This window comes from Dermacentor albipictus, chromosome 3 (assembly GCF_038994185.2).
Source record: "Dermacentor albipictus isolate Rhodes 1998 colony chromosome 3, USDA_Dalb.pri_finalv2, whole genome shotgun sequence".
In the NCBI taxonomy this organism is placed as follows: domain Eukaryota; kingdom Metazoa; phylum Arthropoda; class Arachnida; order Ixodida; family Ixodidae; genus Dermacentor; species Dermacentor albipictus.
This window is the reverse complement of record NC_091823.1, coordinates 7631759-7657495: the sequence shown is the minus strand read 5'-3', so window position 1 is coordinate 7657495 and position 25737 is coordinate 7631759. Positions and strand designations below refer to the sequence as shown.

Sequence of the window (25737 nt, the reverse complement as noted above, 5' to 3'; positions counted from 1 at the left end):
ATAAGGATTCAGTCAGGGCATTTTTCTTTTTGCACCCTAGTATGTTAGTGATGAGTTTCCAAGTAGCGTTTGGTCATGGACTAGCACTTTCAAGAAGACGACGATAATAGGTTCCTTTAGCACGTCTAAGTTCAACATTTATTCATTGGTATTTTTATTTCGACCACTGCGGGAACTCTTGCCACAATTCGCCGTTTAATTTTCTGCAATGACAGAAGCAGTTCAGTCGACTCAGTTGGAACAAGGGTCGATTCGCTAGCTGTGAAGCCGAATGAAGCACGGACACATGCTGCGATGTGACCGTCATATCAGAAAATGGGCTGCAGTCCCAGGTGTGATGCTTCTAGCCGCACTTTCGAAACTTCATATGAACACACGCATCTAAACGTAGCGTTCTACAGTAGAGCCGCTGGATCTTGCGCAGAAAGTAGAGTAATTAAACAACACTTTTACCTCTTTTATTTGCTACCAAGTAGCTCATTCTATTCACAAGGTTAACCGGTTATCAAACGTTTTATAGCCTTCATGTACGATCGCCATTTATTCTGCACTGAGCAGGAGGCAACTAAGACAGAAGGTAATGATAGGTGACCGCTATCGGGGTAGCTGCATGCCCTGTGGTAATCAGCTCTACCCATTCTCTTGCTTCATCTGGTCAAGGCGTAGAGCTGAAAAGCTGTTCTCGTGTCTAACGTAACAGAAACAAGACGGTCACAGCATGTCATCGTCACACATGCACAAGTTGTACGAAAAGTTTAAATAGTATGTAAACTTCACTCCTGAGAAGTTATACGCTAATCTAAAACGACCGTATGAATCACAGCAGTAAATATACCTAAAATTCTTGTTTGGTTCTTGTTTGCTCACGATATTCCCGGAACGCCAATAGCAGAGGACAGACAAAAATACTATGCGGAGAAGAAAACTGTCTCACCCACTTTCCCTGATTGTCGGCGTTCATTCGAAAATTTATGCTTTTGAATGTTATAGTTTTGCATTCCACAGATCCGTGCAGACACAGTTGAAGAAAACGAAAAAATTTGAAGTCTGTGCTTATGCTCTAAGTGATGCTACAGTGTAGTCGCAATACATCATATATCTCACATGCTGAGCAAATAAACTGCATGGAAATTTATAAGGTGAACGCAGCTTCATGAAAGCAAAAAAACATGCATCCGTCGTAAGGTAGCAGGACGCTGCGAAGGGAACCTACACAAACTTCTCCAAACGAAAGCCTTCTCTGTTGAAAAAAGAAATTCATCATATTTCGGGGATCCAACTCGAGACCAACGTCTTTCCGGTGCGGTGTCTCTATCATCCGAGCTTCAAATGCCTAGCTTGCTTTTTGAGAAACACATGTTGTTTCCCCTTGATAGCTTCGAAGTAATTTCGGGTCGATGAGAATTTCTCCTATTATGTGATGTGTTCTCGGAAAGTGCGACCGCTATAGGACACCAATGACATGACAAAGCGGCCAAGACATGCAATCACGTTGCCGAAGGCTAAATTAAGTGATAACAGGTTAATTTGACTAAAATGCTAAATAGGGTATCAAATCATGGATATGACCGCAAAAGCGGCCGGTGAACACCGTGTAAAACTGTAACGCAGTTTCTGGATGTTTCGCCGTGACACCTTAAACGTTTGTTTACTTTTGTCGTCCTTAGAAGGCTGCGATAAATGTTTTTTTTTCTCTAAGGGGAGATGAACAGACAAGAAAGAGAGTAGGGATCGGGGAGAGTTATCGTGGGAGCCGATGATTTGAGATAAAACCTCGGTCCCGCGATGGGATAGCACCGAGAGCAGAAGATTGGGGAACGCGTCCATGAGATACTGCTGTTTTGTTTGCGGCCTCCATTATTACCTAATTATAGTTCTCAGCTACGAGTTAATAAGCATTCTACGGCACCTTCTCTTGGTTACAGGGCAATTCATTACTCGTCCTCGCCAGAACAGGCAGCACTTAATTTCCACTTATTTTTCTCTCGTTAAATGTAAAGGAAAAAGTGTTTTAGACCGTTAATAACGCAGCATTGCGCGCGTCCTTCAAGCAACGCATTGCGGTGACGTGACCGCCGACAGTTTCTCGGCGGCCAGCGCCCGCCATACCAATGGAAAGAGCCGCTGGACGCAGTGAGGCAGGCGACAGACAAGGTCAGTCTCCGCAATGTCGCCACCCTCCCGACAATTTTGTTTCACCGCGTAATTTCTAGGCGCATATATACCGGGCGCAAACTGCACGGCCTGCAATGTGGTGATGCTGCCTTCGCAAACACGCACCTATCTCTTAGGGCGATAATAAAGGTGGGAAGCGAATAACAGAGAGAGCAGAGAACCCATCCTGCATGAAGCTTCTGTATAGAGGGCCAGAATCCAGTTCTTTACCTTTCCCTCTGGTTCGCACCACCACTCGTTCCTATTAATCAAAAAAGAGGCGAGCATACTCGCACGGCTGCGGAACGTTGCAGTGAAGTAGTTGGTACGACATCCCGACGTCTGGTCATTCATCGCGGGCGACGATGCCTCGTTAGCGGATTCTCAGCCAGTGGCTCGAGCGCAAAGAGGGAAGCAGGGAAGGAAGCACGGACAGCTGTCAGTAGCCGTTTACGCGCGCATGTGCAAAGCACAGTCGTTTCGCCGTCCGCGCCTGTAGTGTTGGCGATGCACATTCGTGACGCACTAGCGACGGCAGAGGACGTTAAAAGGAAACGGCGGCCGATTGGGGTAGGGGCTCCTTGTACATGGCGTATGCGAGGGCGCGTCAGCTATGGGCAAACGCTGTCCGAAATTCCGTGACAACGGCTGCGTTTTCGTGTATAAGCATATAACTCAGGAGCACTCGTAATGGGAGGGCCGTGAGCGACGCGTTTTCATGCACGCGGCAGGCGAGGTGGGTCGGCTCAGGAGAGAACGGGCGCACGTCGTTCGTCCGATCGCGTGGGCCCTTGGCGGAACGTGCCGATGGTCGGTTGGGGAAGCAGCGCGTTTCAACTGGCGCGTTCCTGTTGCGGGAGAAAGGGGGGGGGGGGGGGGGACTCGGAAAGCTCGGACCGCGTTGCTTGAGTCCATGTTTGGAGCTGATGCCAAAAAACGTGCACTCGCCAAGAATAATGACATCCGGACTCACGTCCACTTTCGTCAAAGACTCCGCTCATTTCATTTAGCAAATAAAAATTGATTCCTATAACAAAGACCTAGTCATGATCTCCTTTGACCTAAAATCAATGTTTACACGCGTGCCTATTGACTATGCGGTCGAGTGCTGCAGGAAACTTCTTGAGGCTGACCCTTCTTTGCCCGAACGCACGCCATTCTACTCCCACGACATTTGCCGCCTTCTGAAATTTTGTCTGGAGAATGCGTACTTCTTTTTTCACAAGGAGCAGTACAAGCAAGTATTCGGCACAGCGATGGGAGCCTCTGTGTCCGTCGTTTGTGCCAACATTGTTCTAGAGGATCTGGAAAGTGCTGCCTTATCTTCATTCGGGACGCGACGAAAGCTATTTCTAAGTCGCATGGACGACTGCTTCTACATTATCCCTCGCCGACACGCAACACAAGAACCTAAATTCCTTCAAGACAAGTATACAGTTCACGGCTGAAGACGAAAACAATGGGCGAATTCCCTTCCTGGATGTCCTCGTAGAGAGGACTTCAAGCGGCTTGACGACTATAGTGTGCACAGAAAGCCAACGCACACGGGAAAGTGTCTGAGCTTCGACTCGGCGCATACAATTGGGCAAAGGCGATCCGTCACAGCAGCCCTCTTTTCCCGGGCATTCCGCGTTTGCTCCAACCCACGAAACGTAGGCCAAAGCTACAGGTTGTTAAAAGGGACCTGTTGAACAACGGTTACCCTGTACAACTGCCCAGAGCGCAGGAGCGCAACTCAGCGAAGCCCCGCCGTGAAACGGCCAAAGAACCAGTGAAGCACGTGGCGGTACCCTACACAGTGGGACAAGCGAAGCCCTTGCACAAATTTTTTAAGGGCTACGGTGTTCGAATCACCCACGTGCCTTCCCGAAAACTAGGCCAAGAGCTGGTTCGCGCAAAAGACCCTTTGCGAAATACGGACTACCCGGGAGTGATATACAATATACCATGCAAGGAGTATGATGTGTCGTACATTGGCGAGAGCAGAAATTTTAAACGGCGCTTGAAGCAACGCATGGGTGACGTCGCCAAGGGCCACACTGCCGCGAACCCCCTGGCAGAACATCACGAACTAACCGGACACATCATTGACTGGGACTCGGCAGTCATCAACGCAAAAAAAGAAACACTTATCTGCCCGTTTGCTTTTAGAATCATTTTACATCCAATCAACTATAGACACACGATAAACAGGACGCGGGGTAATCTTCCCGAGATGTGCACCCGAACGCTGCGCCACCTCACCCATAAATAGCCGCGCGCCTATGCTTACATCTTCATTGTGATCAAGGGACCCGTACGGGGCCCGAAACGCTCATTCTTTATTTTTATTTCATTCTTGGTGAGTGCACGTTTTTTGGCACCAATATGTTTCCTCGCCAGACGAGTTTTCGTCGAACACTTGACTATGTTTGGAGCTGACGCAATAAACGTAGTACAGTAGACGTAATGAAAAAAAAAGAAAAAAAAACATCACATGCTAGTAGTAGCTAGTAGTATACATGCTCAGTGTCAATATGCAAACATCCTCAGCATAAATTCAACACATATACAAGAGATGTGCGCATCATACCTGCCCGTGGTGAGACGCGTAAGGAAGTCGGGTACTGTTTTGGGAAGTTACCGCAAGGAACAAACGAGACGAAGAAATTAAGGGACAACACGAAGTCGTTGTTGTCCCTTTCTTCGTTTTTCTAATCAATAATAAATACGAAGGAATACGTTATATGGCTCTTTTGTCGAACAGCCTGAACCCATGACTCAATGGGTGAGTTCATTTCGGCAGCTTCAGTTTCAGTAATGTGTATAGTCCAGGTTTCTTTAATAACTATTTTATGGATTTCCCTCTGACCCTCGGATGAGCTCGTCACGCTAAAGACCACGTATTTTAACGCGATAGTGTTACTGGCCCCGTGTTCCAGAAAATACGGCGACGTTGTTCATATAAGAAGAATCGTCCCTATACACGCATCCCGATCCACGCATTCCGATCCACGCAAGCCCTCCGCGTGGCGCATATGCGTTACTAAACTAATTGAATTTCTCAAAGTAAAATGTGTCAGAAAATTCGTAACGTACGACTTACATACAACTTTCAGATATAATAGCGTCGGATTGTAATTTGAACATTACACATGTTACGCGGAAACTCAAACGCAAACCCCTTTTCCAGCTGCCGTCTGAGGTCTGTCTTAGTACTAGCGGCGCGCCCACTCAGTTCCTTGCACCACCATCCAGGTGATGTTGCAATGATGTTACAAGGAAAAAAACATAGAACCAGAAAGCTCGCCTTTGTGCGTAGCGTTCGCCCCCAGCGTTTCTATGAAAACATTATAATTACATCAGCTGAAGTTGACGGGAAGCATGAGAATAAGTCAGGGAACATTAAATGCTATCGCGTTCCACTCATAAAGTCGAAGCTTAAGCATCCTCCAATTTTTTTTTATCTGATTAGCGGCAAGGCGCAGCACTCGCACCCGTATAGAGACAACCTGTTAACTGTGGAACAACATGACTACAACACAGCTACATGCTGAGCTTTAAGTATACATAATGCGGTGAATCTCATCAAGCGTTGTGATCTAAGGTCCGAATCATTCACCATTGCGCAAGTGAGAATTACCAGGACGTACTTTCTCAGTGGCTGCGATGTCATATAGAGGTGTTATCGGAAATTCCCGCGCAAATAAGGGCTCCTGCAGCGCCCATTATGACTTGCAGTGAATCCCCGTGGAGATGTTGAGAACAGACCCTGCGACAAATCTTCAACAAACTTAGTCATGATTTCAGTGCGATCCCATAGCATTCAAATGAACTTACAAATTTCCGGTGGCGTTCTCTATTCCTGTACAGGGTCGCGCGTCTTTCTCTTAAAATCTTTATAGAAATCGGGCAGTACTCATCTGTGTTGGCTGTTCAAGTGTGTGAACAGCTAAGCCCAGTCAAATATCAGAAGTGCACCCGCAGCCTCTCTCGCGCTTGCCTCTGGATACCCGCGCATACCCAGTGGCGCATTGATCGAAGGTACGCATAGCGTCACAGCAGTTCATTGAACAGCTTCACATACCCAGTGGCACATAACAAGCGGCCGCAGGGGCACATACTGGCACGTACACAAGTTAGCGTCAAAAAGTTGGCCCCAGGCACGTACCCAGGATGTTTTTTCGGTGGAAGAGCCCCCCCCCCCCCCCCCCCACAGTCCAAGATAACTTTTCTATCCAAATGATGGGGGGAGGTACCTTTATTGGTACAAATATGAATAATGCCCATCGTTCGCCATAAAGTGGCGTAAACCCGCAAAAGAGAATTCAAATAAGGTGTACCTCACATGTACGCATGTGAGATACACCTCTCCTTTATTTGGCAAACAAGGAACCACATCAAACGGACTCGCGCATGACAGCAGCGCAGGAAGAGCACTGCCAAGAACAAGTAGACAAGCGAAAGTGTAAACTAGAGATTTCTAGTATCGTTTTATTTAATCAGCTCTGGAAGAATTATAGCGAAATATATACATATCTGCGGAACAATCACAATTCTTTTGCATCGCTTGTTTATTGCCCTACCAGTTTAAATGCAAAAACCGACTCGTGTTGTTATTTGGGAAGTTGCGTAACGATGTGTGGCCATGAGTCCCGTACAACCGCATAGAGCGCAGGACGCTGCAATTCTAGACGTACTGCGCCCCCTGCGGAAGGTTAGAAAAACACCCACGTTAGCACAGCAGAGAGGTGGCTACGTCAGACGGCTCGACTGATAACTGTAGAAGCGTCATTCAGAACACGCGGAATTATTCTCCACTTACGGCCGCGTTTTCTCTACTTCCTTTTGAAATAAAAAGATGTTGATCCATAGATATTTTCGCAAACAACAGTTAAATTTATTAAATTTCGCTTTTGCTTCCTGTTTAACTGTTGCCTTGGCTCTTTCCCTTAGTAGACCGCTTAATTTCTCAACTCCTTGCGACTATTGTTTCCAGTTGCCAGTTTTGTACGAAAAGGGCTTTACGATTAGGGAAAAGCCAGACAAGGTAACGGGTGAGACATATTACTTATGGGTTTAACGGTGTTTCGCTTTATTTTATTTCCCACCTTATCTAACCCATATCGCGGGTATATGGTTCCCAGGACCTGCCAGCGTCGCGGTGAGCCATCACTAAAGGAAATAATTGAAGCAAAAAGAAAAGTTAAACGCAACTGGCATTTTCGCAGGCCGCAACTCGTTCCACCAGCATACAGACCAGCTGACTACGAACCTAATCCATTTCCTGGTCCCTGGATAAGTCTAAACAAAGAAGGTTAAACTAACGAAGCAACAGTGACGCGCGTGATCGTTGAATAGATGGTGACAATTGAACTCCTCTCGAGTTAATAGCGCAGGCACCGAATCGATGAGGCAACTGGCCTTCACGCAGGAGATGCCGATAACTACCGACATTCAAAAAGAGTGAAAAAACTGACAACCATTCCACTCTGCGAACATGGAATGGCCGCGAGAGCTGACGACAGTCAAAGCTCGCAAACGAAAAGCAAAGTGCTTCACCTCCGCCGCGGGTCGGCCCGAAGGTAGTGCAATGCCGAGCCGACCCGCGGCAAAGGTGAAACAGGCTTTAAGCATTGCCCATACGCGGGCCGATCCCGAGGGTAGTGCAATGCCGGGCCGACCCGCGGCGTAGGTGAAAGGCGTTAAGCACTCCGCATACGCGGGCCGATACCGAAGAAAGTGCAATGCCGGGCCGACCCGCAGCATAGGTGAAGCCGGCGTTAAGCCCTCCCCATACGCGGGCTGATCCCGAGGATAGGGTCGCGTATGGATCCCTAACCTATCGAGGACGAATGCATGGTTGTGTCCCGTGGCAGGACGCAGCTCATCCGTGCAATAACTGAAGCGCAGATGATTGCGAAATTGGGTGATAAGTGTGTTAGTTTCCCTTCACTGGCTCTCACAGAAAAAAAAGTAAGTTTCTTGGAGGGGGCATCACATTACTCATAACTATGTTACACGTATGTGCAGTTCGTTTTCATGCAAGCGCATGCGCAGTCTATACTGCTTCGCATGTCTAAACCGATTTAGTGGCACAATAAATTTAGTTGGAAGGTTGTGCTTGGTTCGTCTTCTTCTCTTATGTCCCTGTCTTTTTTTTTTTTTTTTGTTGCGCAGTAATACTTGAGTATCGGGGATCCGCCTTGGGAAAGTGGTGCATCAAATACATAAAGTTCAACGGACTGACTAGGTAAAGCACCATCAGAACGAGTCTAGGATGGACTGCTTTAAAAAAAAAGCATTTCATCCAACGCACATGTCGGACATTATGTAAAGGAAACCTTTAGACAAGCGGTTAATTAAATGATTGACAACTAATGGCGATGCGTGCAATTTTGCTTACTTTCGAGCTGTGAAACGTGTTATCTCATGTAATTTTACAGCGAATCTGTTTATGCAGATCCTGTGCCGTCGTTGTTGGAGTTCTCTAAAATTATCAGCAGCAGCAGTGGCTCGAGCGGCGTCGTCTTCTTCCGCAGCTGGCTCGCTGGCGCCCCTCGGCGCTACTGCGCGAATGCGATCGTGCCACTGCTCCCGCGTTCGTCGTCGTCATCCTCGTCTTCTTCCACAGCTGCCTCTGTTGCCGCTCGTAATTCCAGCGTAGAATTTCACTTCCGTCGTCGTAATGGGCAGGCCGCGTTTACGGGGGTATGAGCCATTGCTTAAGGGGGCACGAGCCATACATTGTCTTACCTGACGGACAGATTTAATTTTGAAGCACAAGGCAGTGATTGTGAAATGTAAACGTCGTCATCTGCCGTCAACTCAAGCGCAAGCACTGCAAGATTCAACGTCTCCAGACAAAGCACTGCAAGAGGAGGAGGAACACCGAGCAGTGCAGACACAAGAGACGACAACTCAAGATCAAGCGGCAGAAGAGGCAACACAAGACCAAGCGAATACAACATTACACACAAAAGGAATGATAAAAAGAACAATCATATGCGTTCTTCTTTTTTTTTTCACGCCACACCTCGCTCTCATTACTGGCGCGCCAAAAAGGGGCGGAGCAACTTGCATGTGAAAAAGAAGCATGGCAAAACGCACACAGAAACTTCACGCGCAAAAAAGAAAAGAAACAAGGAAAGCACTGGGAAAACCGCAAAGAAAAAGAAAAAGAAGCACTCCTAATGCATGCTCACCAAGCGAAGCCCGAAAAAACGAAAATGAGGTGCAAAAATGGTGAAACAAGAGAGTTACGATATAGACTGCTTGCGAAGTTTCACTTGCATGCTGTAACACTCGGTGTAACTAACACAGCCTCGCTGTTCGACTATCTTCGCGGAATGGAAGGGGGGGGGGTGATTATTTATGTTCATCCACCTGAAGGGACACAACATGGCTGTCATTAGAATGGAAAACTGAACTAGTTGGCATTAAGCATCCATCTTTCTGTTCGAGCAGTGCTCACAAAAAAAAAAAAGAAAGCGAGGAATAAGAGGAGAAATTCAGAGCACAGGCGCTGACTCGAAACTACACTGCAATTACATTTTATTTCCTAATAAAGAAAATAGCTGCGAGATAGAGCATGTCCTGTGAAGCCTGCTCGTTGGTATACATTTATTCGGCGCACGTGTAACCTTTCTATATATATCCACGTCTTTATCCGCCGCCGAAATAGCGACCGATTCAACAGTAGCCAGGACCACAGCTAACTTGGGAAAGTAGGCAAAGAAAACTTCGCTCTAAAGCGCCGTGATCGGGCTAGTCCGCAAACTGGGAGGTGCGACTTGCATACCTTTTGGTTTTTTACTTTCAGTATTCCTGCAGCGCTAACTGGTCTCAGCTTTTGCTGTCGCTGAGGTTTGTTAAAAAGCCGAATAGCCTTAACTTTATTTTCCACTGTGGGCTTCACTTCTCCGCTTTCGATTTCGTCTGTCTGTTTTCCTTTACGCCCCATTCACCAGTGCAGCGTAGCAGGCACACGCTTGTCTAACGGTTAACTTCCCTGCATGTCAAATTTCATTTCTCTTTCTCTCTCTATTCCGAGAGCTCCCCGAACGTCACTACAATGCCCTCTGCGTTGTTAACGTAAACTTGCGTGAGCGCTATATCTAAAGCATAGCAGAAGCCATTATAGCCCGTGCTCTTTGTACTACTGCCCAACAGTGCAGAGCGGCAAGGCTCTCTCCTCCAACGGAAAAGTTCATAAAACAGCGCAACCAATACTAGCATATCTCTCGCGCTTCCGCCCAGAAAGAGTGTCGCGACCGCAGCCATCGGCGCACAACGAAGCACCGGCAGCAGCGAAACGGGCGGCGCGAGTCCGGTTTTGCGCCGCACCCTGTTTCCCATTCGTCTTGGCGTCTCCCTAGCGGAGCCAATCCATCCTGATTAATCACCGGCCAGCGTTTCCTGCAAGCCTATCTCCACCCGGGGGCTTTCCTCGCAGCCGTAATAGCGGCGCCGCAGCGCGCGCCACCCTTTTCCCTGCATTTCCCCGGTTCCACACTCTCTCCGTGCATGGAGATCGTTCTCTTTCCGAGCACGCGCGCTCCTTCGTAAAGTAAGGTGTGCTTCTTCGAAGGCAGGCACAGTCGCCAGCGCTGCTCTCCAACGGCGTTCTAAACCCAACGGCTTGGATTAGCTTTCGAATAAAAGCGTTTTGCGAGTAGGCCTCCCGAAGCTTCCCGTCGAGGTTCTGTTACGGTACCGACGTCGTTTTCGGGATGCACGAGGACGGCTGATGTAGACGAAAAGAACGAGGTGCTCGCGCAACTTCTCATACGAAAGTAGCCGCTCGTTCGCCATTCAAGTCTACTTGTGACAGTTTTCGTGCTACTCGGGAAGCAAGAAAACACTCATCTCGATGTTGCTTCACACGTCGTTATGTTTGGCGCAGTGACAGTAAAGAAACAACAACCCTTAAGCAGAAAGCTGTCCTGGCATGGTTACGCGTACAAAAGTAATACGGAGAAATCCATATTAATTTACGGGTCAAAATATTATGTTCCTTATTTAGGAAAATAACGGCCGCTGCCTTGCGTTCAGGTAACAACGGGACACTGTAAAGTACATAGCAATAGTCGCTGACAAAACAGCGTTGTATGATGCCCGTGCGTCTTGCGACTGCCATGTCGCACATTATCTATATATACTCGCTTTCCGTTTGCAACAGAGATTCCAAGTACTAAAGTGACAATTAACTTGAGAGGCATAGGGGTTGTTTCGTAGTGTTGTCAGTACCACTTGATAAAGGGTCACCCCAGGCAGAACTATGGCTAGCCGCAGAACGACTAAGCAACTGTCAAGCAATTATAAATCTAAGATCAAGTGTATCCCGCGCATGTGACGAAAGCTAACCATACCGCCACTCTGTCATGATTCGTGGTATCGCTAAAGATGGTTAATCGTCAACATATATCCACAAAAAGTCGCAGTTTCGCCCGAAAGACGAAGGATCGATTGCGATAGGAAATTAGTGGCCAGCTATGCGAAGTAAGGATAGTAGCTTTATCGACCGTATAAAGTTGTAAAAGTGGGCACCCTAACTAAATGAACAAGCATGGCGTCATGCGCTCATAAGCAAAGATGAACACATTTGACTCGATGACCTCAGAAACTCGCCGTCAAAACACTGACGTGACGAAACGCGGCAGCAGCAACAAGCGAAGTAACATGCGTGCTGTCTATCGCTTCAACGCAAAGTGAGCGCCGAGAGCACACAGCAAGCGCAAAGCCATGCATGAGCCGCCGACGCGCCTACAATGTGCCCCCAACGCAGATCGCTCTCACGATGCGGCCACGGGACCGCGCGCCGCCGCCAGATGCGCAGTTTACAGCCGGAGTGGAATGCCGCCCCCCTCTCTCCTTCCACCCGGTGCCTCGCAACGTCGGCAGGCTCGCGGACGACGGGAGACGGCGCGCTTCCTCCCCGCTTTCGTCTGTTTTACGCAGGCGCGATTGAGCCGCGACCGTGGGCTCCTTTCGCGCGCCTTCACTCGCACATACAGCGTAGGACGTTGTTGTGCCATTACCACCAGCCCGGAATCCGAATCTACAAGATGCAGAATTTATCCTGCGAACGCCCATTGGACAAACCCGGGGCTGCGCCGAAAGGCACAGCGCCCTAACTCTCCCTTGACAAGTCAAGATGCTGAGCCGTCAGGCAGCGGCGTCCTGAGGAGAAGCATCGGCAAGCGACATGTCCAAACGTGCAACAAAGTGCTAGACAGCCCGGCGCCGTATTTCCTTTTCCCTGGGGGTCACAGCGCGCGGCAACTTTCAAGCGGGTGGCCAGCGCGGTCGCTGGTTGGACCTCTCGGACGACCGTCGAGTGCTGGCTTTGTATTGGGCCGTTTGAGTGACAATCGTTTCTCAGGGCTTTATAAGCCCCGACGCCGCCGCCGGGAGAACCAGATCCACCGACCCACCGGGAGCCGAGTGCCGCTCTCGAGTGGAGTGAGATGTGTCACGCGTTGGAGTCTCGCCGGACGTCGCCGTGCGGGAACAGTCGCGTTTGCTTTGAGCTCTCGGCCCCCGTGCCGATCCGATCTTGTCCTGCATAATGACCTATACATAGTGTATAAAGTCCCTTTTGTTATTCTCAGCGACGCCTGACTCGGTGTCTTCGCGACCAACGCTCTGTCACGAAACGGGTGACGAGCGCTACGGGACCACCACGAAGTCGTAATAGCGTGCGGCGACGGCGTTATCGCCCTTGGACTTGATACAGAACTTCACGGCAACGGCTTCGGCGGAAATGGGCTTGGATTGTCCGTATACTTGCTATCTCAATAAAAGAAAGAGACTCGAAAACAAGAGAATGGTTTACTAAACCGCGATTCCTCACACCCGAATTTCGACAGCGAATTTCCGCGCTCATCGAGCGACATGTGTTCATGTTTACATGTGCGGGCGTGATACCACGGTGGTTAACTTAGTTAAAACAAGTTGGCTTGAATCCATGATAGAATGTGTAAGCGTGACTGAAAAAGGATGTAGAAAGATGCAGACATACAAAGACAACGCTGTCTCTGTTTCTTCCTACGTCCCGTTCAGTCCACGAACCTCATGCTGCTCCTCGGTTCCCCCCGCAAACGCAGCCAGTAAAGTCTGGCGACACTTCTCTTTCTACCCGCTCTAGCCGCTCTCCTTCGCCGCGTCGCCGCTTCTGCCGATCGCCCCCATCTCGCCGATCACCGTGCCCTAGCTCCTTCCGGCGCACCCTTCCGGAAAACTAACGGGTGCAGCACCTGGAGGTGATGCCGCCAAACCGACCCGACGCAAGAATCCTCTTCTGACCTTGCCCACACATCGGAACCTCTTACGGCTCTGATCGACACTGGCGCGCACGTATATGTGATGAATGCTCAGCTTTGGGATCGTCTCAAGAAAGTCCTCACTCCTGCCCCGTAGACTGTGGTCAGAGTCGCCGACGGTGGAACACCAGCCGGTATTGGCATGTGTCCGCCTCGCGTGAGTGTCGCCGGACATCATACTGTTTTATTTTATGTTCTAGAGCACTGCCCTCACGACCTCATCCTTGGCCTTCACTTTCTGTCTACACATTCCGCTTTGATAGACTGTACTGATGGTGTTGTGCAACTCGCTCTACCTGCTGCTATTGACCCTCCCGATAGTGCTCCGACACGGCTATGTTCCGTAGAGCATATTCACCACCCTCACCGTGGCGTTACCTACATAGGTGTCTCCCCCGTTCCACCTGTACCAGACGGTGACTACATCGTATCCCCTAATCCGCACATCATGCTCTCGCATAACGTCGCTTTTCCTTACGCCGTCGTTACCATTTCGGACAACACGTCCTGCCTTCCGCTTGTGAACTTTAGACTCTGTACACAAGTACTCCCGCGCGGAATGTCCCTGGCGCAAATAACGCCAGCCAGAGACTACCACATTTTGGCTTTAACTTGTCACAGCTCCTCGTGTTCAACTCTTGCTTCGCGCCCTGTCCCATCAGATTTGAATACCGTAACAAAAATTATTGCTCCCCATCTTCCACCCCAGCGTGCTCAAGAACTACGTTGCCTCCTTGCCTCATACTGGGACATATTCGACCTTGGAGAGCGCCCTCTAGGACAAACATCTGTCGTAAAACATCGAATTAACACTGGTGATGCGAGCCCGATCCATCGGCGACCCTACCGTGTCTCGCCTACTGAGCGACATATCTTCCAACATGAAGTTTACAAGATGCTTTCTCGAGACATCATCGAACCTTCTTGCAGCCCATGGGCATCGCCTGTTGTACTACTTAAAAAGAAGAACAACAGTTGGCGATTTTGCGTCGATTATTGACACCTCAACAAGATAACAAAGAAAGACGTCTATCCGCTACCACGCATTGACGATGCCCTGGATTGCCTGCAGGGAGCACCATATTTTTCGTCCATCGACCTTCGCTCCGGTTACTGACAAATTGCCGTCGATGACACGGACCGCGAGAAGACAGGTTTTATTACTCCCGGTGGCCTGTATCAGTTCAAAGCGAGACCTTTCAGTTCATGTAATGCCCCGGCCACATTTGAACGAATGATGGACGCCCTCCTACATGGTTTCAAGTGGTCCATCTACCTCTGTTACCTGGACGACGTGATCGTTTTCTCGCCGACTTTTGCGACACACGTTGAATGCCTATCGACGATCCTATCTGTTTTCCGTCAGGCGGAGCTACAACTAAATTCACCCAAGTGCCACTTCAGTCGTGAAATTTCTGTGCTCGGGCATCTCGTCGATTCTTCTGGTGTACGCCCTGATCACGATAAAATACGGGCAGTGAAATACTTTCCGGTGCCAACATGTACCAAGGATGTTCGCAGCTTTTTTGGCCTTTGCTCCTACTTCCATCGGTTTGTCCGAAATTTTGCGAACGTTGCCCGCCCTCTCAATCAGCTCCTCAAGAAAGACGCTACATTCATTTGAGGCCCTGAGCAAGCTGGTGCTTTCACCGAGCTGATTGGGCTGCTTACGTCCCCACCCATTCTCGCTCACTTTGATGCGTCAGCTCCAACAGGAGTCCGTACCGATGCCAGTGGCCACGGTATTGGAGCTATCTTGGCACAAGAACAACAAGGGCGAGAACGTGTTATTGCCCTACACCAACCGCCTTCCTTCCTCTTCAGAGAGCAATTAGGCTACCACCGGACGCGAGTGTTTGGCTCTCGTTTGGACAGTGGGTAAATTCCACCCCTATTTGTACGACCGGCAATTCACAGTCATCACTGATCACCACGCTCTGGTTGGCTTTCGTCCCTCAAAGATCCGTCAGGGCGCCTTGGCCGCTGGGCTCTGCCCCTTCAAGAATACAACTATTCAGTTGTATACAAGACCGGCCGGTTACACCAAGATGCGGACTGCTTGTCCCGCCATCCTGTCGACTCTCCTGACGTTTCTACGGCCAGCATACGCGTCGCCGTTCTCTCTCTGGCTGCTTTTCGCGATATTGGAGCCTAACTACGTCGGGACGCCTCCTTGCAACACCTTATTCAACGGCTCACTTCAACGATGCCTGATCCTTCCCTTCGCATGTTTGAACTTCAAGATGGCATATTGTACCGCTGCAACATGCGCTCGCACGGCCCTGACCGACTCTTCGTTGTGCCTGAGCATCTGCGTCAGGCTGTTCTCGCCCAGCATCATGATGTACCGACTGCAGGTCACCTTGGCGTGTCACGGACTTACGACCGCGTTCGTCGGTGCTACTTTTGGCCTGGTCTATACCGTGACATCTGCCGTTATGTCGCTGCATGTGACCTTTGTCAATGACGCAAAAAGCCGACCGCGTTCCCTGCCGGTCGCATTCAACCACTTGACGTACCATCAGAACCATTCTTCCGTGTAGGTGTTGACCTTTTAGGCCCTTTTCCTACGTCTGCTTCGGGAAACAAGTGCATTGCTGTAGCAACAAACTACGCCACCCGATATGCAATCACACGGGCTCTTCCGACAAGCTGTGCAACCGATGTCGCCGACTTCCTCCTAGAGAACGTCATCCTTCACCACGGCGCAACCTCGACAGCTCCTCACCGACCGAGGACGTTACATTCTTTCTAAAGTTGCCAATGACATTCTACACTCGTTCGCGACTAAACACAAACTTGCTACTGCTTACCATCCAAAAATGAACGGTCTAACCGAACGCCTTAACCATACCCTTACTGACACGCTGCCCATGTAAGTCTCCGCTGACCATCGTGACTGGGACGTTGCGCTTCCATTCGTTACTTTCGCCTATAATTCGTCTCGTCATGATACCGCAGGCTTCTCTACATTCTTCCTCTCGTTTGGCCGCGACCCTACGTTACCTTTCGACACCGTTCTGCCTGCTAGTCTGAATTCCACATTCGAGTACGCCCGTGAATCCATACTCAAAGCACAAGAAGCACGCCATATTGCCCGACGTCGACTTGTGGAGTCGCAGGACAATCAGCGACGCTTATATGACGCCCGCCATCGTGGTGTCCATTACGCACCGGGCGCCCTGGTTCTTCTTTGGTCGGCGTCGCGACGCGTTGGCCTCTCGGAGAAGTTACTTTCATGCTACTCTGGCTCTTACCGTGTCTTGCGTCAAGTGACTGACGTCACTTACGAAATCGCCCCTCTTGAGCCAACCGTGGCTCAGCAACGCTCCGACGTGGTCCCCATCACACTTATTAAGTTCTATCATTCGTCCGACTCCTAACTAGCACCGAGCCGGTGCTTGAGCCGCCGGGGGTCATGTGACACGCTGACGAAGAAGATGTTTTAATCCTGGTCGGAAGAAGACGACGCTCTGGGCTTCGCGCGCTGTCTAGCATGTTGTCAACTGCTACAATTATTGTAAATATCTTACAAATATACGTCTGACTGTATTCAATCCCGTAACAATGATTATTTAAACGCTAACTTGATCGGGCAAAGTGGATGACGAGTTGGGCCTGTGTCGTGCCTGCTCGGCACGGTGCAGCTCAGCTAGACCGACATGGAATGCGCATATGAACGCGAATGGATCTGGTACGGCAGAGGTGAGCGGTACGCGCAGCGAACTGTCAGCTACTTGTGGGCTAGCGCAGCCCCCTCGACCCGTTAGGTTTATAATGTCATGTAAACACTGCCGCATCAGGCTGACTGACTACAACATCTGACTGCACCCACTCTTGTCTAGTTCACGTAAACGTAGCTTCCCTGAGTCGCACATGCTGTCGTGCGAGAGCTTTGTGGTATGTTAAGATGCTGTGATCCGTGGTGGCGCTGCATCGCGTTTCTCCACGCCTGGGCTGACAGTAGTGGGCGTGTTTGTTGGCCAAGTTCGCTGAGCGTCTTTCTTCGACATGCGGGGTGTTTGTTTTGCCATCTCACAGCCATCTTGCCTAAACCGACTCCCGCTGTCTATGGGACGTGCATAACGTTAAAGCAAGGGGCCCGATGAGTACCTGGCTTTCTTCGAGTAAACGAATGAAGAAGAAAGCGCATGTTCACAACCGTTGTAATGGTGCACAATTGTCACGATATTCCGTCCTCATCACGCCGCCGTCCTCACGCCGTGGTCGACACACTGTCGTAATTCCATTGCTGGCAGCTCTCATACGCTAAGTTTGTCCGTCTGCCTCCCCAAGCACTCGCCTATATCATCCCTGTGCCATGCACCAGTGCACCGGATGGTAGCTATGTGGCGCCTACCTCTCCCACTGACCTCCTGTCCCACGACGTTTCTTTTCCTCACATTATTGTCGCTGTTGCGGCCAAGCAGACTTGTTTTCCTATCTTAAATTTTGGGCTCTGTCGTCAAGTTCTTTCCCGAGGCATAGTTTTCGCCATTCTGTCGCCACCCCAGGAGCACTGGATTTCGAAACAGTCACCTGATCCTACTTCTGACATCTCCTCCATCCATGCACTACTTTTGTGTCAGCACATAGTGAAGTCACAACGTTTATTGCGCCGGGCTTTTTGCCCTAAGAAGTGAACGCTTCGTCGTTCGCTCGTCACCTATCCCAATATTATTATTCTTTACTTCCATTCTACCATTTGGTCTAGAATGGTCTAGACCATTTTCGAGAATGAAGATCCTGGGACCACGGCTGTACACGTCAATGGCAGAGAAAGCCACGAAATCGTTTATGCAGCAACAATAAAACGCTGCTTCTCAAGATAAGGGACTTTTCAAAAAGATTCTTGATAAATTCAAAAAGATAATTTAAGTTTATTTTTTATCATTATATAGTACCTCAAGTTCACAGGTCTTAGCGGCCGTTTCTGGACTCGGTGCGAACCTTGACATGTGCGCGAAACTGCTTTCGCTCTGTTTTCAACTCTATATCCCCTTCTGTCAGTGCAGGATAGCAAACAAGACGTGCGTCTGGTTAACCTGCCTGCCTTCCCTATCTTCTGTTTATCTCTCTCTCTCTCTCTGTCCCTCTTTTTTAACGGCCGTTCCTTTAGTCAAACTTCGCTTGTCAAAAGTCGCATACATATTCGCGATACACGTGCACTTAACATGTGGCCTTACCGTGTGTCACCATACGAGCGTTAATTAGTTATTCAACAAGAGTTCGATAAGGTGGCCCAAGATTTGAGCCACCGCTAGAAAACGGAGAAGTTTGGCGCTACCTTGACTCATCTGATCCGGTATCACAATGAGGGTGACGACTTCTTGTCTGCAATTGTGACCGGAAATGAATCATGGTGCCACTACTACGAGCCTGAAACGCGGTGGCAAAGCCTACAGTGGAAATACCACCCCCAAAGAAAGTAAATGCCATCATTTACGCCGGAGAGGGGTTGTTGACTTTTTTTCCCCGATCTGATCAGGGGCCATTATCGATAGGATTCGCTAAACCTGGAGAAACTATCAATCGTTTCCGATATTGTGAAACGCCGGATCGGCTGCGTGTCGCAATCAAGAACAAACGACGTGGAAAATTGACGAATGGGGTCATGCTGCTTCACTACGATGCCCATGCCACGTTACTGATGTGGTTAATACAAAACTGGCAAAGTTCAAGCGGGAATCACTGCAACACCCACCATACAGCCTGAGTCGCCTTGCGACTTCCTCATTTTGGGGCAATTGAAAAAAGAAACAGCTCAAGGGAACCAGAATTGTGTCAGAAGATGACGTGAAAGAGTCAGTTACAGACTTTTTGAAGCAGCAACCCAAGGAGTTTAATGAGACGGGAATCACGCAACCCGTTAGTCAGTGGGACAAATGTCTAAGTGCTCATGGATACTCTTTTAAATAAGGCGCCCCGTTTGTCATATATTCGCATTGGCTCCCTTTCATTTGACTCACCCTCGTATATTTTGCAGAACTCCTGCTTTTTATATGTGCTCTCTATTGCGACTATAATTTCGGTACAATTACTCGCATTACAGGACCGGTGACAGCTGCTCCTGAGCAATACACTGGAACAAATGACGGCGTCATAGAATATTTTCACTGGCTGCTGAATATGTACAAAAATGTAAACAAGGTTCTTGACTGACAAAGTTTCATTAAAACATTTGTCCTCAACTTGTTCATTTCATGGTCTTTACATTTTTTATATCAGTAGCATGCACTGCTTTGCTGGTTCCGAGCTGATATAGTTCTAAAGTTCGTGTGATATTTTCGTTATGAAATAGGCAAAAAACATGGAAGCATTGATATCAGTTATTTCGGATACAATTTTTCGGACATACGAGTGTATTCTCTTACGAATACATACTTTACTTGTCGTGAAAGTGCGCAGCGTTCAAGAATTTGTTTGCAGCACCTTTGGCAATGACGATGCAGTTATTATTCATATATTGGATCACTCGACAAACTCTATAAGGAGGAGGCCGAGCTGAAAAGTGAGCCCCCCCTGAACGAAATTTCTGGGTGCGTCACTGTATATAATGTATCAGTGGTTGCCTAGTCATTGTGGCATACATGGCAATGATCGAGCAGACGCAGCTGCCCAATCTGCCCATGACGGCGTCAACTACGTTGCCATTCCTCTTTCAAGAGAGGACACACCGGAAAAACTTTGCGCACTTGCACGTGACCTAACATTGACTAAATGGAATTCATCCGAGTTCACAAGTGCACGCTTTCGTACCCTGGACCTTAATTTACAGCTCCGAATTCCGCCCTACCTTCCACGACGTAACTGCACGCTTCTAGTCTGTCTGTGGCTTGGAGTAACATTTTTAAACGCGTACTCCTTGGTTGTTGGAATGCCAACAGCCCTCTTTGTGACTTCTGCGGGTGCAATGAAACAACCGCGCACCTTCTTTGTGAGTGCCCTCGTTTCAACCCGCAAAGAGCAATCCTCCCAGCCACCACAAACAAATCGGACAAGCGCCCAATGACAGAAAAAAACCTCCTTGGGAAGTGGTCTAGGCGAACATTAGCGCGATCCGCTATGAAGGCGCTGTTGCGGTACTTAAAAGACACAGGAATTTCTGACAAATTGTAACTGTACACTGTGTGGCGGTGACAATGCGTAACACGAGGAACGCCTTTGCAGACTGCGTGACAGTGCCCACAGAAACAGTTCGTGTGTATCGTGTGAACGTGTGTTTGTGTGTTCTTCATAAAGTTTTCTTCATTTTTTAATCCTTTTCTCTCTCTCACCTATCGCAACCCTTTGGCCCTCCCCCAGTACAGGGTAGCCAACCGGAGACAATCTCTGGTTAACCTCTCTATCTTTCCTTTGCCTTTCTCTCTCTCCCGCTCTCTCTCTCTCTCTCTCTCTCTCGATGTCACGCTAAGCCTACTTGAAGCGGTAAATGAAGTGCTATAACTTTGCTCATTGCAAGCACATAACGCGTGCGCTCTCGCACACTCATGCTACGAAATGTGAAACATGCAGCGATCATCTCAAAGAGCTAGCTGACGTTGGTACATTTGAAGTATACATGCGATTGTGGCACAGTGTCATCAAGGACTGACATTAGGTCCCAATCGCACGCATAGTTCTATTCTGCCACGAAATTTTTATCCAGTTGTGTCGTCAAAGACTGCACTCTGTTTTGCTTGTCAAAAGTGCCAATGAAGAGGGAAAAAAAGGAAACGATTGTGGGCTAATACGTGAAACATCGGGCTGCTGTGCTGTATTCCGTTCCACCATGGGGCACGTAATTCAAGTTTCTTTTTAACCATTCGGCCCATACGGCGGCAGCCCGCCGTACGTAGCCACACGCCAGGAAAACCCGGGAGGGTCGGCAAAGAACTTCACCTAAATATTTGACCTAAAGCTGCTCATGCGAAGCCACTGTACACGCCATTGCGAGGACATTCATTCTTGCGCGCACGCCATTGATGCTTTGCTCCCAGCGGACCCATTTCTCTTTTCTGGCTAATCCTGTGCTTACTACACTCAGACAATTCATGAACCTCTGTTAGATCAAACTGCAAATGTAAGCACGAAACTACTGTCGTGTTCTTATAGACATGAAGATAATATAATCTTTCTTGTCGCCCATTCATTCCTTACCGATATGGCGATACACGCACTTGCGTGACCACGAAGCGCGTCTTCCGAGGCTCCATCCGCGTTCGCTCAATGATAGGGAAGAGAGGCGGGACAGTTGCTCTGCAGAAACGTAAACTGCCGGGAGGGCTGCGAACGTAAGTTCGCACAGACAAAGTGGCTCGAAGAAAAAGGCTTCGCTGAAGGGCACGCAGCAACCGCGGGAGCCATGCACCAAGGAGAACGCGCCTGGTTCTACGCTGAGTCGTGCCTCGGTTGGCTCGAGCGCTGTCGCCCGTTTGTCGAGGGACAGCTTTGTTCCACGTTTGGCACCCAGCCCTGCGGCACAGCCGACAGCCGACGGCACGTGTTGGTGACGTCCGAGACGCAAAGCTGCGTTGCGAACGTCACGCGAACGTGGCTTCAGGATGCGATTGTTAGGTTGAAGCGGCTAATGGTGAAGCGCAATCGTTCGGAACGTGGGCCAATAAAATAGGTACCTTTCCGAAGTACAAGTACGCTGCCAGGCGGAGGACGTCAGGGAAGCCGCCAGATAAACGTGACGGCTTTACCGTTTCACCGCATGTACTAGCCGTATTTGTACGCGTATGTTATTAAAGCTAAAAAGGCGAGCTTTATACGAGGGAAGAAAGTACATGTGAGGTATACAGCTTCCCACAAGTTTGAATATCCTAAAAGCACGCTGGAATATTTGATAGACCAGCAAAGATTACTCGTGCGAAGGATGCTGCAACGTTATTTCAGTGTACCGAAGCTTGAAAAGGATTGTATGTGTAGAATTACTTTGGAAAGTTTCTTATCTGCAGCTTTAGGCCTGTCAGAGCTTCCGAAGTCGGAAACGGAACGGAAATCACTCCGCTGTTCTGACGGTCAGTTCTGACGGTCAACGTTTGCATGAAAGGTACCAAAAGTTCCAAGCGTTCAACAAAGCCGACTGTAGAAAATTGGAAGCTGCAAAAACAAAACCCTATCGAAGCTTCATGCGTAGCGTTAGCTTGCGCTTCTGCTAACAAGTCAGTTGTCGCCGAAGAGGTACAGTGCAAAAACAGAAAACGCTCTTATTTAAACTAACGTCTAACAAGATGATGCTGTTGTGCCATTACCACAAGCCCGGATTCCGAATCTGCAAGATGCGGAATCTATCCTGCGAGCGCCCTAATTCTCCCTTCACAAGTCAAGATGCTGAGCCGTCGTGCGGGGGCTGCGGGAGAAGCCTCGGCGAGCCGCATGTTTGGACGTGTCGGCGTGTGCCAGACAGCCCGGCGCCGCACCTCCCTTGCCTGGAGGTCACCGCGCGCGCGAACTTTGAACCGGGTGGCCAGCGCGGTCGCTGGTTGGACCCCTCGGACGACCGTCGTGTGCTGACTTTGTATTGGGCCGTTTGAGTGACAATGGTTCCTCGGGGATTATAAAAGCAGCAACGCGCTGCCTGAAAAACAGGATCCGCCGTCCCACCGGGAGAGAGTGTCGCTCCCGACTGGGGTGAGATGTGTCACGCTTTTTCGCCGGACGTCGTCGTGCGAGAACAGTCGCGTTTGTTGTGAGCACTCGGCCCCAGTGCCGACCCGTTCATGTCCTGTATGATAACCTGTATATAATGTATAAAGTCCCTTTTGTTATTCTCATCGACGCCAGGCTCGGAGTCTTCGCTACCAACGCTCTGTCACGAAACGGGTGACGAGCGCTACGGGACCACAAAGCCGTAATCGTGGTGCAGCGGTACAAGTTCGTAACACTGCTGGCACCGGTTGGGGTGTCGTAACAGTGCTAACTACGCATAGCAGTAGACTTAATTATGTAGATATCAAATGATGGAGGTAATTTATTTCAACGCCCCTGATAATACATTGTGAAAAAATACATACACTAAAAGTTTATTTGCATTGGGGACACGTTAAAGATGTCCAGGTGGTCAAAATTAATCCGGAGTCATTCACTACGGCGTGCCTCAAAATCAGTTCGCGATTTTGTCACGTATAACCCCAAAAAATATATTTTTTAACAAGTTTATTTACATGCTTTGTATCAGACTTGTACACTTAACAGGAAAAGAACAACGAATTACGATTACAATTATTTCATTGAAAAATGCAATTCATTACAATTACCGATTACTGCCCCACGAAAGTAGTGGAGCAAATAAGTAATGTTTGACGTTAACGTTACAGTTTTCCGTACCTTTAGTAACATTGCACAAATATGGAGTAAATAGAACGAGCCGTCTTGCATCTTCTAATGCGTCCTTTTCAGCCCTTCACACGTTGTTAACGTTCAGTAAGAATTGTTCTCTTTTTCTTTTTCTAAGCTTTTCTTCCGTAGCCTTCCCTGTTTTCTCGTGAATACATCTGCAGCGACCCTGAAAGCTTGCTCGATGATGTACGCGCAGGAAACAAGGGCAGTTGTATAGCATACGAACACATTGCTCACATTATTGTCCGTGGTTGCTCAATGCCGCGCTGCTCGGGTCTCGGCCCTTTGTGAAGCCCAGCGCCTTATTGTTGCTGAGGTTAGGGGAATACGCTCCCGATACGACCAGTGAAAAACTTAAAAATTGTCCATAGGTTTATTACCTGGCATAAAAGTCGGAAGTGTCCATCGCTCTATCTCGTGAACCTGCACCTGTCGCCGTTCACTCTTTAACCATATAGACTAATTGCAACAGACGCCAGCAAACTTCCACGTTCCTTGAAAAGGTGGCAAAACTAATGTCCATTTACATAAGGCCGCATATTATTCAGCCCTAATAATACAATCTGTGTCTCACAAACGTAACAATAGGCTAAAAGAAAAATGCGTTTAATGGGCAAATGCTTCTATCAAAATCGGAGAAGTCATAGAATTCACTAAGCGAAGAGGAATTAAGTAGCATTTCTTGCCGCTTATGAAGACTGCTTAAAGGCACTTCCAATAAAGGGAAAAACTTATTGTAAAAGAACAGCTCCGAGGTTGGACTTCCAAGAAAGGTGTGCAAATCTGCAAGCCTGACATACTCAGGTGATCGAGGCGTAGCTGCAGCACGCTGATAGTGGCAAGGAGCTATTCAACGTACATGTTCTCGTTCCTTTGAACAATGTAGTTCCCGCCAAATTTGAATGCTGATGGTTGTGACCTCTATTGTTGCCTGTTTCGTTAATAATGTAACTGGTTACCTGCAATTGGTTATCGAAAAAAAAAGTAAAGAAATTACAACGTGCTTTCCCGCGTAAGGAAAGTTAACGATAAGTTACAATATTACCCAAAAACACAATTGATTTTAAGTAAATAACTACAGGCGATTCATTACGTGCATGTCTGCTTGATATACAACATGGGGGGTGGGAGAAAGAACCATTGTAGGACAGCTTGACGGGGCTCCCACCCCCTCGCCAGGTGCACTAAATATCCAGGTGCGCTGACTAAACTTATAGACTGGCTTAAATATACCAGAGAATAATATTAAAAATGGCAGAAAATGGACACCGGTGTTCTTGACATGCGTTATCTAACAGAAGAAATGGCAGTTTTCCTTTTTTTTCATGAGAATCTTTGCTTCCGAAGCAACGCATACATTACTGCCTGTTTTAAAAAGGTGTACCTCACAAGAAAAGGCAACTTTGTCAGCACATACCGGATACGTATTTTCTAAATGCAAATTAACCGTGGTAATTCAATATCCAACGGATAGACTAACTACAACGACCAAAATAAACGATCGATGGGCGAACGGAGCGGCAGTGTCGAGTGACACACACTCAGACGCGTCAAGCAAAGCATTCGTCGATTGATAATTTATTATGTCCTGGAAAAAAAAACGCACATATAACATATAAAGAATAGCCCGGCAGTTCAACGAGACATGCCACCTCCGACAAGTGATTTCTCCGTCTGCTGCGCCCCTCTACTCTCCTGCAAACCAGTGGAAGCATTCTACAAGCGAAAATATTGACGTGTCGATCTCGCGCGAGAGCTTGGGCCCCGCGATTTGCCTCCTCGCTTCGGCATACACGCCGTCATCACACAGCTCGGGCTAGCCAGCAAGCAAAACACGGGGCCCAACCAGCCGTGCCGCACAATCGTCGTCGAACACGGCAGTCGCGTGCAGACGGCGTCCAAACAGCCGGCGGCCACAAGCGAGACTCTCGAAAAACGCCGCGTGCGCAAGGTT

The 25737-nt window shown here is 48.7% G+C and overlaps 1 protein-coding gene across 1 annotated transcript in view; it reads right to left on the bottom strand.

The window, feature by feature from the left end:
- Nucleotides 1-25737, bottom strand: part of LOC135895989 (uncharacterized) — a 152642-nt gene that overhangs the window by 20986 nt on the left and 105919 nt on the right. The gene's annotated exons all lie outside the window — the stretch shown is intronic.